The sequence below is a fragment of the Musca domestica genome, unplaced genomic scaffold (genome assembly GCF_030504385.1).
Source record: "Musca domestica strain aabys unplaced genomic scaffold, Musca_domestica.polishedcontigs.V.1.1 10, whole genome shotgun sequence".
NCBI lineage: Eukaryota > Metazoa > Arthropoda > Insecta > Diptera > Muscidae > Musca > Musca domestica.
The window spans coordinates 3398062-3413064 of record NW_026712115.1 but is presented as its reverse complement, the minus strand read 5'-3'; the positions used below and the strand labels follow the sequence as shown (position 1 = coordinate 3413064).

The 15003-nt window shown below is 35.0% G+C and overlaps 1 protein-coding gene across 1 annotated transcript in view; it reads left to right on the top strand.

The window, feature by feature from the left end:
• LOC101897675 (protocadherin-like wing polarity protein stan) overlaps window positions 1-15003 on the top strand; it is a 158560-nt gene that overhangs the window by 23461 nt on the left and 120096 nt on the right. Inside the window, exon 2 of the mRNA XM_059125595.1 lies at window positions 5445-5484. The gene's annotated coding sequence lies outside the window, so the exon portion shown is untranslated. The remainder of the gene's footprint in view (window positions 1-5444; window positions 5485-15003) is intronic.

The following is a 15003-nucleotide window of genomic DNA, read 5'->3' as shown; positions in this document are numbered from 1 at the left end:
TCGACGGACCCGTCTGGCAACGCCATAACTTTTGACAGAGATGTCACATCACTTAATGACATACCGCGTTTGAAGCGTCAGTCCAAGCAGATTTTTACCATGAAACAATACACGCCACGAAAAATTTTCGACTGGTAAGGCTCTTTCTAATCCGAAGAGGCCATATAAAAGTCGACCAAGGCGATCGGCCGAGAATATCGCTGCCGTACGAGCCAGTGTTGAGAGGTCCCCAAGAACATCCCAAAAACGCCGTTCTCAGCAGTTGGGCATGGCTCGGTCCACTTTACAACGGATTATTCGCATTGATTTACATTTGTTCCCGTACAAAATTCAATTGAAGCAAAGAATGTTGCCTGCGGACAAGCCTCGTCGATTGGAATGTGCCCAAAAAAAAAAACATGGGTCCGTCGAATATAGGCAACCCTGTAGCTATAGCTACCATTCGATTTGTTGTTAAAGTCACTCACATACGTAATAAACATTCCACAACAATGATATTTGATACAGGGATCATATACTGCTCGAAAATACCTCTGCCAAATTTTATTGAGATCGGTTCAGGTTTTATATAGCTTCGATATACATCTTCATCCGAATGTACGGTTATTGCTTACCATAAAATCAGCCCAAATTGAATAGATTTTTTTATATAACCAAATTTCACCATTTGGCGAAACTAAATACACATAGTGGTGTAAGGTATTATATTGTCGGCTCCGCCCGACTTTTGACCTTTCATTACTAGATTTTTAGCGAGATGAATCTGCCTCGTAAAACTCTCAGTATTTTCGTATTTTTTTTGTTTGTTTGATGCAGCAGAGATTCTAACCAGGGGGGTTTGTAGTTGGAAATTTTTACTCAGTCCCACCATTTGATGTGATAAAAACAAGTTATTCTAACTTGTTAATTTTATGAGAATAATATATTTTGTAGTTTAAATCGCGGAGGGTGTGTAGTTAAGATTATTTTTAGGATTGTCAATATTAGTAAAAGAGGCACATACGCCATCAAAATACGCCAGTTTAAGGCCTTGACAATTCTTAGGGATGAACCTGACAGTCCAATAAACATGTTTTATAAAAATCTAAAAAAATAGGTACACATATCAACAGCTCTTATAAATTTGACTCTTTTCAGCTATATTAGCACTGTCGTTAGTTGTTACATTCTTCATGTTTTTACTTTCAACTTCAACACGTTTAATTGCTTTAAATTGTGTTCAGTTTTCATTTCTGTCGCCTTAAAGCGTAACAGGTAAAGAAGGAGGGGCGAAAACATATAACCACACATATTAGATAGATAATATTGAGTGTGTGTGTGTGTGTTGGTGGTGTGAGTTGATGATGATGATATCGTTTGGTTTTGTTGGCGTCTTTTGCTAACCAACAATTATTGCTATTTATGCTTGAGATCATTTTCCCACACATTTTTTTAACATTTTTTCTCGCCACACTTGGTAGTTTCAAGTGCCAGGGTTGTAAATGAATTGAGGGGTACTGGAAAAGTATTATAGGGTTTGAAATATTTTCGCTATGATAGTTTGTCTTTGGATCATTATAAGACGGTTGATTGTTTGCAGAAGTCACCCTCATGAATAGGCTTTTTGGTGGGAGAAAAATGTCAATTTCCTTACATTTCAAAATCAAATGTATCTAATCAGCTTTGTGTTCATATCTTTCCCACATTTTAATACAGTTGTTAATTTTTCTCTGTCTTCAAAATTAAATAACCATTTGAGATTTTACTTAATGTGAACCAAAAACGAAAACCCTTTTTGTATAAAATTTCCTCCTTCTGTAAGCCTTATCCAATAACCCTTTTTGCATAAATTTCGCACAGACAATGAACAATTTCACGCATACATATGAGTGTATAAATTTACTTAACCAAACTGACTACTGCTGCTATTCATTTAACATTTGTTGGTTTTCTTAGAAAATTTGCCGCTGATCCGAATGGAAACCGAAAAACTGAATAAATATTCCAAATATATGTGTTCATATGCTCGGGTGGGAATTTGGTCAAAGGGAAATGTAAATGTAATTTTTAAATTTATTTTTACACGGTTCCCAGGGCTACGCTTAGGTTAAATAAAATACGTTAAGGTATGCATGGGGCACAAAAAATTGTGGGATGTCAAAATTAGAAAATTAGATACCTAAATGTGAAACTAGGCGAAAAATAATCTTATTTTTATTTGTTGATTTTTATACCCTCCATCATACTATAGAGGGTATATTAATTTTATCATTCCGTTTGTAACTCCTCGAAATACTCATGTCAGACCCAAGTATATACATTCTTGATCAACGTAAAATAAGGCTAACATTTTGCACACATGTTTATTTAGCCAGTTGGCAGGTTAAGTTCGTAAATGGGCCATGTGGGTCCACGTTTTCATACAGCCCCCATATAACGGTACCTCCCGATATTCGTAATGGAAACTATAGTCTGTGACAGAAAATTGTCTAAGCAGGTCGAGGTCTTCGTATATGCCCCATATATCAGTACCTCCCTATATTCGGTATTTTGACGATTTTAGGTACAGTACTCACCGAAGTTGTTTGAGATGTCAGAAAATCGGAAAATTGTCCATGCAAGTCTAGGTCTTTGTATAGCTCCGATATAACGGTTCCTCCCTATGTACGGTATTTTGATTATTTTAGCTACATTATTCACCGTTTATTTCAAGTATCGAATTTGAATATGGCTTGTGACAAACAATGCCTATGTAGGTGCACGTCATACAGACCCTAATATAACGGCTACATTCGGTATTTTTAAGATGTTAGCAGAATTTTTGGCGAATGTTATCTTTTTCGAATATTTTCAAATTCGTTCTAAATGGTGGAGGGTATACAAAGTTCGGCCCGGCCGAACTTACTGCTGTGTTTTTTTTTTTTTTTTTTTTTTTTTTTCACCGATTTATTATTTAATTGTTAATTTTTCTTGTTATATAAAGTAAAACCGCAGAACAATTTATTACAGCTAACCTCGATATGTGAATCCTCCGTGTAAGGAGTGTTCTAAATTTCAAATAAATTTTATTTCGACTACCTTAATTTTTATACGTCCCACCAGATATTGAAATACATATTAAGTTTGTTTTATTTCATATTTCATTTTTACAAACACATACTGAAAATTCCGCAGGGTGAATGTAATTATATATACATTTTTTTCAATATTGACATTATATACCCCTGCATAATGAAATTTACAATGGCCCCCGTTGCATTGATTTATGCTGACACATGAAAATGTATCTGTGTCATTCGCAAAATTAAAACTGTAACAATACAACAAAAACGGAAAAAACACAGAATCACAACAATGACAACAATCATCGCAACTCTATATTTTGTTGCAAAATGTAGACAAATATTTGATTGAATTACAAAAAGGATATGAATTCAATTAAATTTTAACGAATAATATGCTTAATTTTTTGTTTGCATTTCATTGTTTTGCTTGTCTGTATATCTTTCGATTCTAACCACGAAATAAAATGTGTAAATAAATTTAAATACAAATTGCATTTGTATTTAGGTGATGAAATATTTTGATTGCATTTTATGTACATAAATTAAATGATAAAAACTAAACAAATTTGTAGAGTTTTTAGTAGTTTTTCCTTTTATTCTAACTGAATTATAAATGTAAATATGGAGATTATGGTGGCATTTGCATTTAACCCCATACCCAAGCTGAGAACACGGATGGTGTTTGGTGGTTATATTGACAAACAATAAGTAGTCTGGGTTTGTTGCAAATCAAAAAGTGCTAAGTCTTTTATTTATTAATTTTATAATCATACAGGGTGAGATAAAAAACTGCAGCAAAGTCAAACGCCATAATTTTTATTTATTTTTTAAACTTTATTGAATGAAAGCAAAACCTTTCGGAAATAGCATCAAATTTTAGAAAAAGTTTAGATTTGTTCGAATTGGTCACCTTTGGCACGAAATATGGCCCTCAAACGGCCAATGGAACCGTCACACGCTGCCCAAATGTTGCTCTGCGGTATTTTGGCCCATTCCCGACGAAGCGCTTGCTTGAGGTGATCGACACCTTGGTACTTTTTAGTGCCAACCTTGTTTTCCAAAATACTCCAGACACAATAGTCCAACGGATCGAAGATTTTGGTGGCCATTGTGCGCTGGAAATGAAGCGAGAAACCTCATTTTGTAACCATTCTTGGGTGGCGCGTGCTGCTCCTGAATATGTTCCCGAATGTTTTCTCATATCGCAATATTCCATTCGGCAAATATTGAAATATGAGCTCGGGGTAAAGTCATTGATATTCCAAATAGTGCAAGAACTTACACCGCAACAGAAAGAAAATAGATTAAAAAGAGCTAAAGAGTTTTTTCGCTTGACCGAAAGTGGTGAACTGCCGAATTTGGTTTTCTTCGATGAGGAAACATTCGTTGTCCAGCATTTTGTAAACAAACAAACTGATCGTGTTTACTTGCCAAAGAGGTCAGCTGAAAATGTGCACCTTCGATTGGCCGCCAGAACTCACGCTCCGGTAATTTGTGGTGATTGTGTGGGCCGCCATAACAGCCGATGGTCGCTCTCCGCTCGTATTAATCGACCGTGACATCAGTATAAATGCCGAATATTATCGCGAAAATATTCTGGAGGGTGTATTGAGGCCTTGGGCACGCAAATTTTTTGGCCTAAATCTGTTGCCAAAATCGACTAATACTTCTTAATTTGTTTTTCAGTTTTTTTCAGGCAAATTTTCATATTTAAATTTCTTAATAAGTAGAAACCCTCAATGTATCAGTATTGGAACCCTACTAAAAATGTTTACTTGGTCTTGCCTGCTATTTGTGACATTTTGAAAATCATGTCAATTGGGATACTGTTTTGAGGAGAAACACAAGTGATTTGCATGGAAAAGAAAACTCGTTTTAATAATTCTTTTATTATCACCCTTCCCCCTAATTTTGTTCCATTGCAATTATCTAGAATCGTTTTTTCGCAAACAGCTTCCCCCCTTACTAAAAGCTGAAGTTTCTTAGTTGACCCTTCCTTTATCTTCCCCTTGCTATCTGCAATCATCTCTCCCCATTGTTATTGTACATCTTTCGCCCTTCCTTTCCCTCGGCCATCATCTTCCTCTGTTCATTGGACTGCAAAATGTTGACAGAAATTCTCCCTACAAGAGGGAAAACTAAGGTGTTTGTTGGACAGTGCATTGCACCCAGTCAGGCGTTTCATTTTATTTCGAATGATTATCAGACAGCCCTTGGCATCAGTTCTGTTCAAGTGTCTGCATATCCTGCAGTTATATTTTTGTTAAATTAAATTTATTGTGTTTTTTTTTTTACTACACAGACATGTTGAGAGCTTTTCAATTTAATTTTTATAATTTCAGCGAAAATATTTTAATTAAATGAAAAATATTAAATTCAGATATTTTTTTTATTTTACAGAATTATTACCACAATGGATTTTCACTCTAATGTGACCTAAGTAAGTGTGAATATTTGATTAAACATACATATAAATGTTCCCAAACAAATTCATAAATTAATTATTTGAAAACTCATTTTATTTATTATTTACAATATGTTTTTATCGTATTCGCCTATTTTACCGAATTTAGTTTAAAAACTTTTTGGGGTAGCTTTAAATGGAAAAATTATTATTAATGAAATAATAATTTTTCATTTAAATTACTTTAATAGGTTTTTTAATTAAACTTTCATTAGGGACTTTGTTAATTGTGTAACCATTTCCTTCGTTTGGCATTTATATAAGTTTAGCCCGCCCCGGTGGCCGGTAGGAAATTTTAAAAAAGGATATTTAAAAGTAGGATATTTTATTGACAATGATGTATTCAAGACACCAATTTTTATTGAATAAGTAGCTGAAAGCAGACCAATATGTCCAAAATCTAAATAATCTATTCATTTTAAAATTAAACTTTATTTTCCATAATTCATAATTTTTATACCCTACACCACATAGTGGTAAGGATAATATGTCTTTGTGCATTCGTATGTAACATGGAGAAGGAAGCGAATTACTTTCTGAGTCGACTTGTACATGTCAGTCCGTCCGTCTATACATATGTAATTGTGAACAAGATGCAGGTTGCATTTATTATTCAATTGAGATGAATTTTTGCAACCAATATTTGTTTGGCCAAAGTACGAACGCTATTAAAATTGGTGATAATCGGATAAGATTTAGATGTAGCTCCCATATATCTTCAACCGATTTCGGGTTAATTGTGCAACAAATGTCACATGCCACAAGTCACAAGTCCGCATAACCTGAACTTTGGCTCTACCGACCAAATTCAGTCTAAAAGCAAGTACATCAAATTTGGTTAAAATCGGTTCAGATATAGCCATAGCTCCACTATATACAGGGCGAGAAAAAAACTGCAACAATGCCAAACGCCATAATTTTTACGTTTATTTTTTAAATTTTATTGAATGAAAGCAAAAAAAATCGGAAATAGCATCAAATTTTAGAATACGTTTAGATATGTTCGAATTTTTCACCTTTGGCACGAATTATGGCCTTCAAACGGCCAATGAAACCGTCAGACGCTGCCCGACTGTCTGCGGTATTGTGGCCAATTACCGGCGAAGTGCTTGCTTAAGGTATTCGACACTTTGGTATTTTTTAGTGCCAACCTTGCTTTCCAATATACTCCAGACACAATAGTCCAACAAATTGGTATCCGGAGATTTTGGTGGCCATTGTGCGCTGGAAAGGAAGCGAGGAACCTTATTTTGTAGCTATTCTTGGGTAGCGCGTGCAGCGATGATGCTGAGTCCTGTTGGAATGTTCAAGGTCTGCGGCCAAATGTTTGCGTGCCAAAGGCTTTAATACATCCTCCAGAATATTTTCGAGATAATATCCGGCATTTATTCCGATGCCACTGTCGATTAATACGAGCGGAGAGCGACCATCGGCTGTTATGGCCGGCGCTTGAGTTCTGGTGGCCAACCGAAAGTGCACATTATAAGCTGACCTCTTTGGCAAGTAAACACGTTAATTTTGTTTGTTTACAAACTGCTGGACAACGAATGTTTTCTCGTCGGAGAAAACCGAATTCGACAGTTGACCACTTTTGGCCAAGCGAAGCAACTCTTTAGCTCTTTTGAGTCTATTTTCTTTCGTTTTAGGTGTAAGTTCTTGCACTTTTTGGAATTTCAATGGCTTTACCCTGAGCACATTTTTCAATATTTGCCGAATGGAATATTGCGATATGTTCAGCTCACGAGTCATTTTTGGGCCACTCCGACGCGGGTTTCGATCAAGTCGCTTCTTTACTTTTCGAACCATTTCTGCTGATGTTGCTGTTTTCTTCCGTCCACTTCCTTGACGTCGGGCTACGCTACCAGTATCACAGTAACGAGCGATGGTACGAGACACTAAAGATTTATTCACATTTAAATGCTGGAGTGCTCTAACGATAGCCACTTGTGGTTTTCCAGCCAAATATAAAAAAATCACACTATCACGCATGAATTACGTCACGAATAAAAATTTTTGTGGAAAGTTCTCACCAAAATTCTTTTGTGCGCTTGCAAACAATATAATGAGCTGTCACTGGATTAATTTTAACAGCTGTCGGACGATTGCTTAGAAATGACAGCAGTCTGAAGGTAGTTGCAGTTTTTTAAACTCACCCTGTATATTTAATTGTGCACCAAATTGCTAGTATCACTCCAAATTACCTGCATTTTGGCTCATGCAACTAGAAGCAGGAATATCAAATTTTGTGAAAATCGGTTCAGATATAGCTTTAGGTCCCATGTATATGTTTTATCCGATTTAGTGTTTAAGTCCCTCATATTCGTAACATGCATTCGACAGCAATGATAATTGAGCTCAGAAATACCTCTGCCAAATTTTTTTAAGTTCAGATTTGGAAATAGCTCTCATATATATCTTCAACCGATTTCGGGTTAATTGTATCACTCCAAATGACCTGAATTTTGGCACATCCGACCGAATTCAGTCTAGAAGCAAGAACATCAATTTTTTTGAAAATCGGTTCAGATATAGCTTTAGCTCCTATATATATGTTTTATCCGATTTCCCTCACATTCGTAACATGCATTCAACAGCAATGATATTTGATACCAGACATCCTATAGGACTCAGAAATATCTCTGCCAGATTTTATTAAGTTCAGGTTTGGATATAGCACTCATATATATCTGCAACCGATTTTGGGTTAATTGTGCGCCAAATGTCCAATATCGGTCCAAAAGTCCTGGATTTTGGTACATCCGATCGAATTCAGTCTAGGAGCAAGTACATCAAATTTAGTGTTTAAGTCCCTCACATTCGTAGTATGCATTCGAAACAATGACATTTGTACCACATATCTTATAGTGCTCGGAAATAGCTTTGACAAATTTTATCGGGATCGGCTAATATTTGGATATAGTTTTCATATATATCCTTAATATATCCTTAATACGATTTCAAGTTTATTGTGCAAACTATGACAAATTTCAGCTCAAATGGTTTCGGGACGTATGTTTCTATTTTGTGGAACTCTGATATACATTTTTTAATATAATCCTTCTCGAAGTGATATCATGCAATGTTATTTGGTATAAAGGATTAAAATGTCTCTGTCAAATTTAGTGAACATTGATTCAGAATTGGATATGCCTCCCCTATATTAGTTCCTTCAGAAACCAATTTATAACTGCTCTAAAGCCAAATGTCGATAGGTGGTATGATCTGCTTCAAATAAATTCGTTTATTACGGGAGCTCTACTAAATATGAATAATGGTGTAGGGTATCATATAGTCTGCCCCGCCCGACTTTTGACTTCACCTTACTGGTTTAAGTATATCCCCCCAAAAGTGTCGTCCCCCCTTTCCATCACAATTCCCAACCGTCAAAAACATCAGTCAACAACATCATATAGCCCCTGCCACGTTATGATGTTTGAAGTCAAGCATCTCAGAACTCAAAAATAATTGACATCTTAATGACTTTAGTTGTTATTTCGGAAAACAACACAGAAAACCCAAAAACGAAAAAGAGTTCAAAATATACATATTTACCATAAACACACTTTGTTAAGTAGTTATTTTGGTTCTTGCTCTTGTTGTTTTCTGCTTTCGTTGTTCTGAACATAAATTATTATCTGGCCAACAAGCTGGAGCAACAATGTCCAACGTTGAATACTTTCAACACGCAATGAACTCATTTTCTGTGCTTTGCTTGGTTTTTATTGTTTCTCTTACTTTCGGCCACTTGTGATTATGTTCTAGCCTTCTAACTACAGCTACAAAATTAAATGGCCGGGTTTTCTTCAAGTAGCTAGCTCGCTTGGCCAGGTAGTAGTAGCTAGCACTGTTGTTGCTGAGCATGCTTAAGTAAGTAAAGATTTATGAAAAATTTAATGAGTTTGGGAAACTAAACTATTATGGAGAGAAAAGTAACCGACAACAACAACAAAGTAAAATGAATAAAAACTTAAATTTTGATGGAATACAAAGTTTTTTTGTAGAACGATTAAGCTGCGAAAACGGAAGTATAATCTAATTTTTTTCTGCAGCCCATGAGAAGCTTTAAGTTGGGAATTTCTCGGAGAGATTGATTTTGAACCACATTTTAAACAAATAGCAAATGTACGACTGTATAGCTTACTTGTTCGCTCTGCGTTATCAGGTTTTGCAAGCTATCCAAGGCAACGATGCGGGTAAATGTTGAGAAGAATGCATAATAATTATACGCTTGTCCACATGTCTACCTCTGTAATTTTGCAGACATCTGCCTGTCCGCGCGAGTAAGCACGTTCGCATACCTGTCTACTGCGAGCGTGAAAAGCCAAAATAAAAAAATCACTTAAAAAGAAGTCACCCGAGTCGAACTTTTGATACCCTCCATTACAAATATATATTTATATAGAGACACACATTAAAATGGTACCGAAAAAACTAAGTGCTGAAATTTAAAATGTGGAGCATTGTTAATGTAAAGTGGGGAGATACGGCCATATACCTTTGGCAACCTAATTCAACCTAGAAGCAAGTAAAACAAATTTTATGAAAATCGGTTCAGATAAAGCTGTCGTTCCAATATGCATTTTACAACAATGTTACTTGGTACCTGATACAAAGATACAGCTCAGAAATACCTCTGCAAATTTTTGTAAAGATCGGTTCAGATTTTGATATTGCTTACATACATGAAAGTGTTGTACTAAAATTACAAAAAACACCAAACGTTGTGCCTTTAGAAGCAGAGTTTTCAAATTTGAAAAAAAAAAGGTTGTAAAATTTCTAATGAGTATCACTATTGAGAGTAGCTCTGAAATATTACTATATCTTAGAAACCTTTAGCAAAAGGTTAGCAGGAGAATGAAATGGTAGAAGCAAACTGATGAAGCACAAGTTTCAAACTTTGAAGAGTGGGTCTATGGTTAAGTACGGCTGCATTTTTTCAAAATTCGAAGCAGAATATTATGAAAACTACAAATAAGTACTTAATTGTTCGTCATTGAATTTTCGAACGGCTAAAGCTAGATTTCAGAAATCTATAATAAAATGTCCTTGATAAGGATTTCTATTATAAGAAAATTGAAACTTAAATGCTAAATGCTATGGCATGGTTGACTAACAAGCTGTGAAGTTAGAATTACGAAATTTGGAGAGTGATTGAACCTTAGTTCTAAATCTGTCTTCGTTTTGGAAAATACAAGTAGAAACGGTAAAAAAATATACAAAAAGGTCCCATTCCATGTTGTTAACAAATCTGGAAAAACAAGAGCATTTTTGGAAATTCGAAGCAAAAGGGTGCTGGAAGTACAAATAGCTACCAAATGATTTACAAGGGTATTTACAGAATGGATTTTATTAGAATTCGGTGTTTTAGGGTAGGCTAGAATTTTGAATCACTGATGGTTTGTGCCGATGAAATGTGGCTGCATTTAGGCAAATGCACGCTGGAAAGTTACTAAAAGTGCTGTAGGATGTGTCCTGATATTTTCGGGACTGGCAAAACTTGAATTTGAAAATTTGGAGTGTGAATTATAGTTGTTTGAGTAGCAGAGAAATAACGTGATTTTTGTTTTTATACCCTCCACAATAGTATGGAGGGTATATTAAGTTTGTCATTCCGTTTGTAACTCCTCGAAATATACGTTTTAGACCCCATGATGATTTCAGCGACATTATTCACCGGAATTGTTTTATATTTGGTATTTGAAGTTCGTAATGTATATTATAGCCTATGACTGAAAATCCATGCATCCATCTTCGGTTCTAATCTTAATGTCTCTTCGAAAACCGGCCACACAGATAGATGAACGCTCATCAACATTAACATTCCTAGATAGACTCCAAATGTTACGAATCGATTCTGTCCAAAAATTCGCCAATAAACTAAGAAATTCAAATGCCTATTCTGACAGTATGCACAGTTAAACCAGAAAGGAAAGATCAAAAGTCGTAAAGTTACCGCAAAATCGGATGAAGATAAAATTTGGCAGAAGTATTTTCGACCAGTATCTGATGCCCGGTATCAATTATTCTTGTGGAGTGCATATTACGCATGTGAGGGACTTGAACATCAAATCGGATAAAACATATACATGGGTGCTATAGCTATATCCGAACCGATGTTCACCAAAATTGAAGTACTTATTTCTTGGAAGAATTTAGTCGGAATTCAGTACATTTGGGCTGATATTAGCCATTTGATGCACAATAAATCTCATATCGTATGAAGATATATGTGGAAGCTATATCCTAATCTGATTCGATCTCGATAACATTTAACAGAGGTATTTTCGGGCTCTGTACAAAATACTTTGTACATACTTTTGAGTGCGATTGAGGCACTGGGAAAATGTAGCAATAAAAATAAATGGTCTAAAATTAAATATTTCCCAGCCGCCATAAAATATCACATATGAAGAATTCAGTGATCTTGTGCGCTGACGCATACGATAATGTGTGAGATAATAAAGGTTATGACCCACACGCACATATATCGATGCGCTCAGTAGATTCACAAGACCACTTGAATGAGATGCCAAGCAGCCCTGCAATGTTCTCCATTCAATATTAGAATAGATAAGAACAATTGTGTGGCTGCGACTAGGTTAAGTTAGATTAGTTTCAGTAGTACGTAAGGAACATTTTTTAGAAATAAAATTAGAATTGAAACTACATCCAAAGAATAAGGTTGTTCTTTCTTTTCTCACTATTTATATTTGGTACTTCGAGCCAAATACTAAGAATGGAATCAACAGCCAAACCTTTCGGTTGGTTTTCTCTTCTCAATCAGGCTCCATAAGTTAGTCGGTATCACATATCATTCTTGTGGAGTGCCTATTACGCATGTAAGGCACTTAAAACACCAAATCGAATGAAACATATATATGGCAGCTATCGATATATTTAAACCGATTTTCTCCATATGTGATGTACTTACTTATAGACTGAATTCGGTCGGATGTGTCAAAATTCAGGTCATTTGGACTTATATTGGCCATTTGGTACACTATTAACCCGAAATCGGTTGAAGATATATATGGCTATATCTGAACCGATTTCCTCCGAATTCGATGTACTTGCTTCTACACTGAATTCGTTCGGATGTACCACAATTCAGGTAATTTGGACTTGTATTGGCCATTTGGTGAACAATTTACCCATAATCAATTGAAGATATATATGGGAGCTATATCTAAATTTTAACAGATTCTCACTAATTGTTTGCAAAATTCCATCTCGATCGGATAGTAAATGAGATCTGAATTTTGTTTACAAAAATACATGTACAGACGGACAGACTGACTGGCATGCATAGATCGACTCAGAAAGTGATTGTATGAAAATCATGAAAGTAACTATGGGTCTATCTCGCTTTTTTCTCCATGTTACAAAAAAATGTACAGAGGCATAATTCCCTTATCACTATTGTGCCAAATATAAATCCCTTATCACTATTGTGCCAAATATAATTCTTTTTCCGAACTAATTAATGTGCTTATTAATAAAAGGCTGCAAAGATACTCATATGGCTTTTAAAAAGTGATTATGTTAAAAGGTTGAATTATAAAATTATCTGTAATAAATATAATATAAAAATTGTGGTATTAATTATGTCTCTTAGCTAAAAAGTAGAAAAATTTGCTATTTTTTAAACATTATATCCATCTGTCACAAAAGAAATAATAAACTTGATATACCCGCATTTTCCTTGTAAAAGACACAACAAACCATTATCATCATCTTCTGTGCGTTCTGCATACGGCGAGTAATCACTGCAGAACCAAACAAAAAAAACACGTTCTTGTACTGCTATACCCCCTTCTAAACACCAAACACATTTTACAAAAGTCTGTTGGTGTGTGTTCGGCTTCTTGTTGGGAACAACAAAAAAAAAAGAAAAACTTTGTTGGTTTGCAGGAATCTACATTAACATTTTGGTTTTTTCCCCGCTTATTTACAACAGCAGCAAGTCGTCGTGTACAACACAAGCAAAGCGAAAAAGAAAGAAAGCAAACTTTATACTAACTCAAGTGGCAACGTTATTAGCATTTTGTGGCAAGTGTTAGTCCGTCCATATGTGAACAAATGTTTTTATGTTTTTGTTGCTTTTATTCTTACCTCACAGGCTAATGTTGTGAACCAGCCAAGAAAAAAAGTAAAACAAAAACAAGTGGTAGCTACTTTTGGCTTGGCTAATATTAGCCGTTGCCTTTGCTGGCAGAACCTTTTTTTCTCTCTAGCATGGTCAGTGACCCATGATGACGGTGATGATGGTAATGTTGTGGAATGTTGTTGCTGCTATGTGGAAAAGTGAAAAAACGTAAAACAACAATAAAATTTGAGACTTACATGCTATGTTGTGAAGAATTTTTCTTGTATCGTCAACATCTAGGAGATGGATAATTAATTATGTTTGAAAACGCATAATTTAGAAAAAATGCGATCAGCTGTTAATCGTTTCTGAAAATTAATGCGACAATATTTGCCACTCAAAAAATTATGTTTTAAACAAGTGCAAGATTAATTGTCCCTGAAGACATATCTCCAAATTTAAAGCTCAAGAGTATTTGAGGTTCATTTTCTCGTTGGAAATATTAATTCCAATTCGATTAGCGATGACACAAACCACGCAGGGTCATAAACTGATCTACAAAATTATGATTTTTAATGAAAGTTACTCATATTTTTCAACAATTGGAAGAAAATATATTTAAAAAGGATATTTTTAACTGTTTAAATATTCTATGTACATCCTGTTGGGCGTTGGCGCATATAAATTATTAGTATTTGTATACTTGGAAAAACATGTAGCAGGCCCATTGTGTATACCAGAATAATTCCGACGGACAAATGGTTAACCGTGAAAGTTTATGAGGAGTACTTCCTACTCAAATATTAAAATATTTAAGATTCGTTTTATAAATAGCCTCATTAGGCTACTCGCCTCGGATAACTTTGACCTCTTTTTCCCCATCTAGAAAGAGTACTTCCTACTCAAATATTAAAAACGTTTAAGATTTGTTTAAAAAATCGCCCCATTCGGCGACTTTTTTCGGAATTCTATGTGTCAGGATAACTTTGACCTCTTTTTCCCCAGCCAGGACAAAATTAGTATCGCAAGATCTCGGTGATCACCTTTGAGAGAGTTAACATGGTTCGAAATGTTTTCCGAAAAAAGGTTTCGTTGCTTGTTTAACACGTTGTTTAGATCAATACCATCCAATTCTGAACATAACAAAGTAGTAGTTCTATCCATGCACTTTATCTTATGTCCAACTTCATTTTCCCAAAAAGTAAGGTCCAACAAGATCCAGTGGAACCATCAATCCACAATTATTTGATAGGCCCATGCAACACATACATATAATAATGTACCTTCTACATCACAAATAAGCTAAAAAAGTAACTTAACTCCATAACAAATTTCGGAATTCCAAATTTAGTACTAAAACCAAATTTAGTACTGATAAGTACGTTTCGTGTAATATAGTACTAATTTAC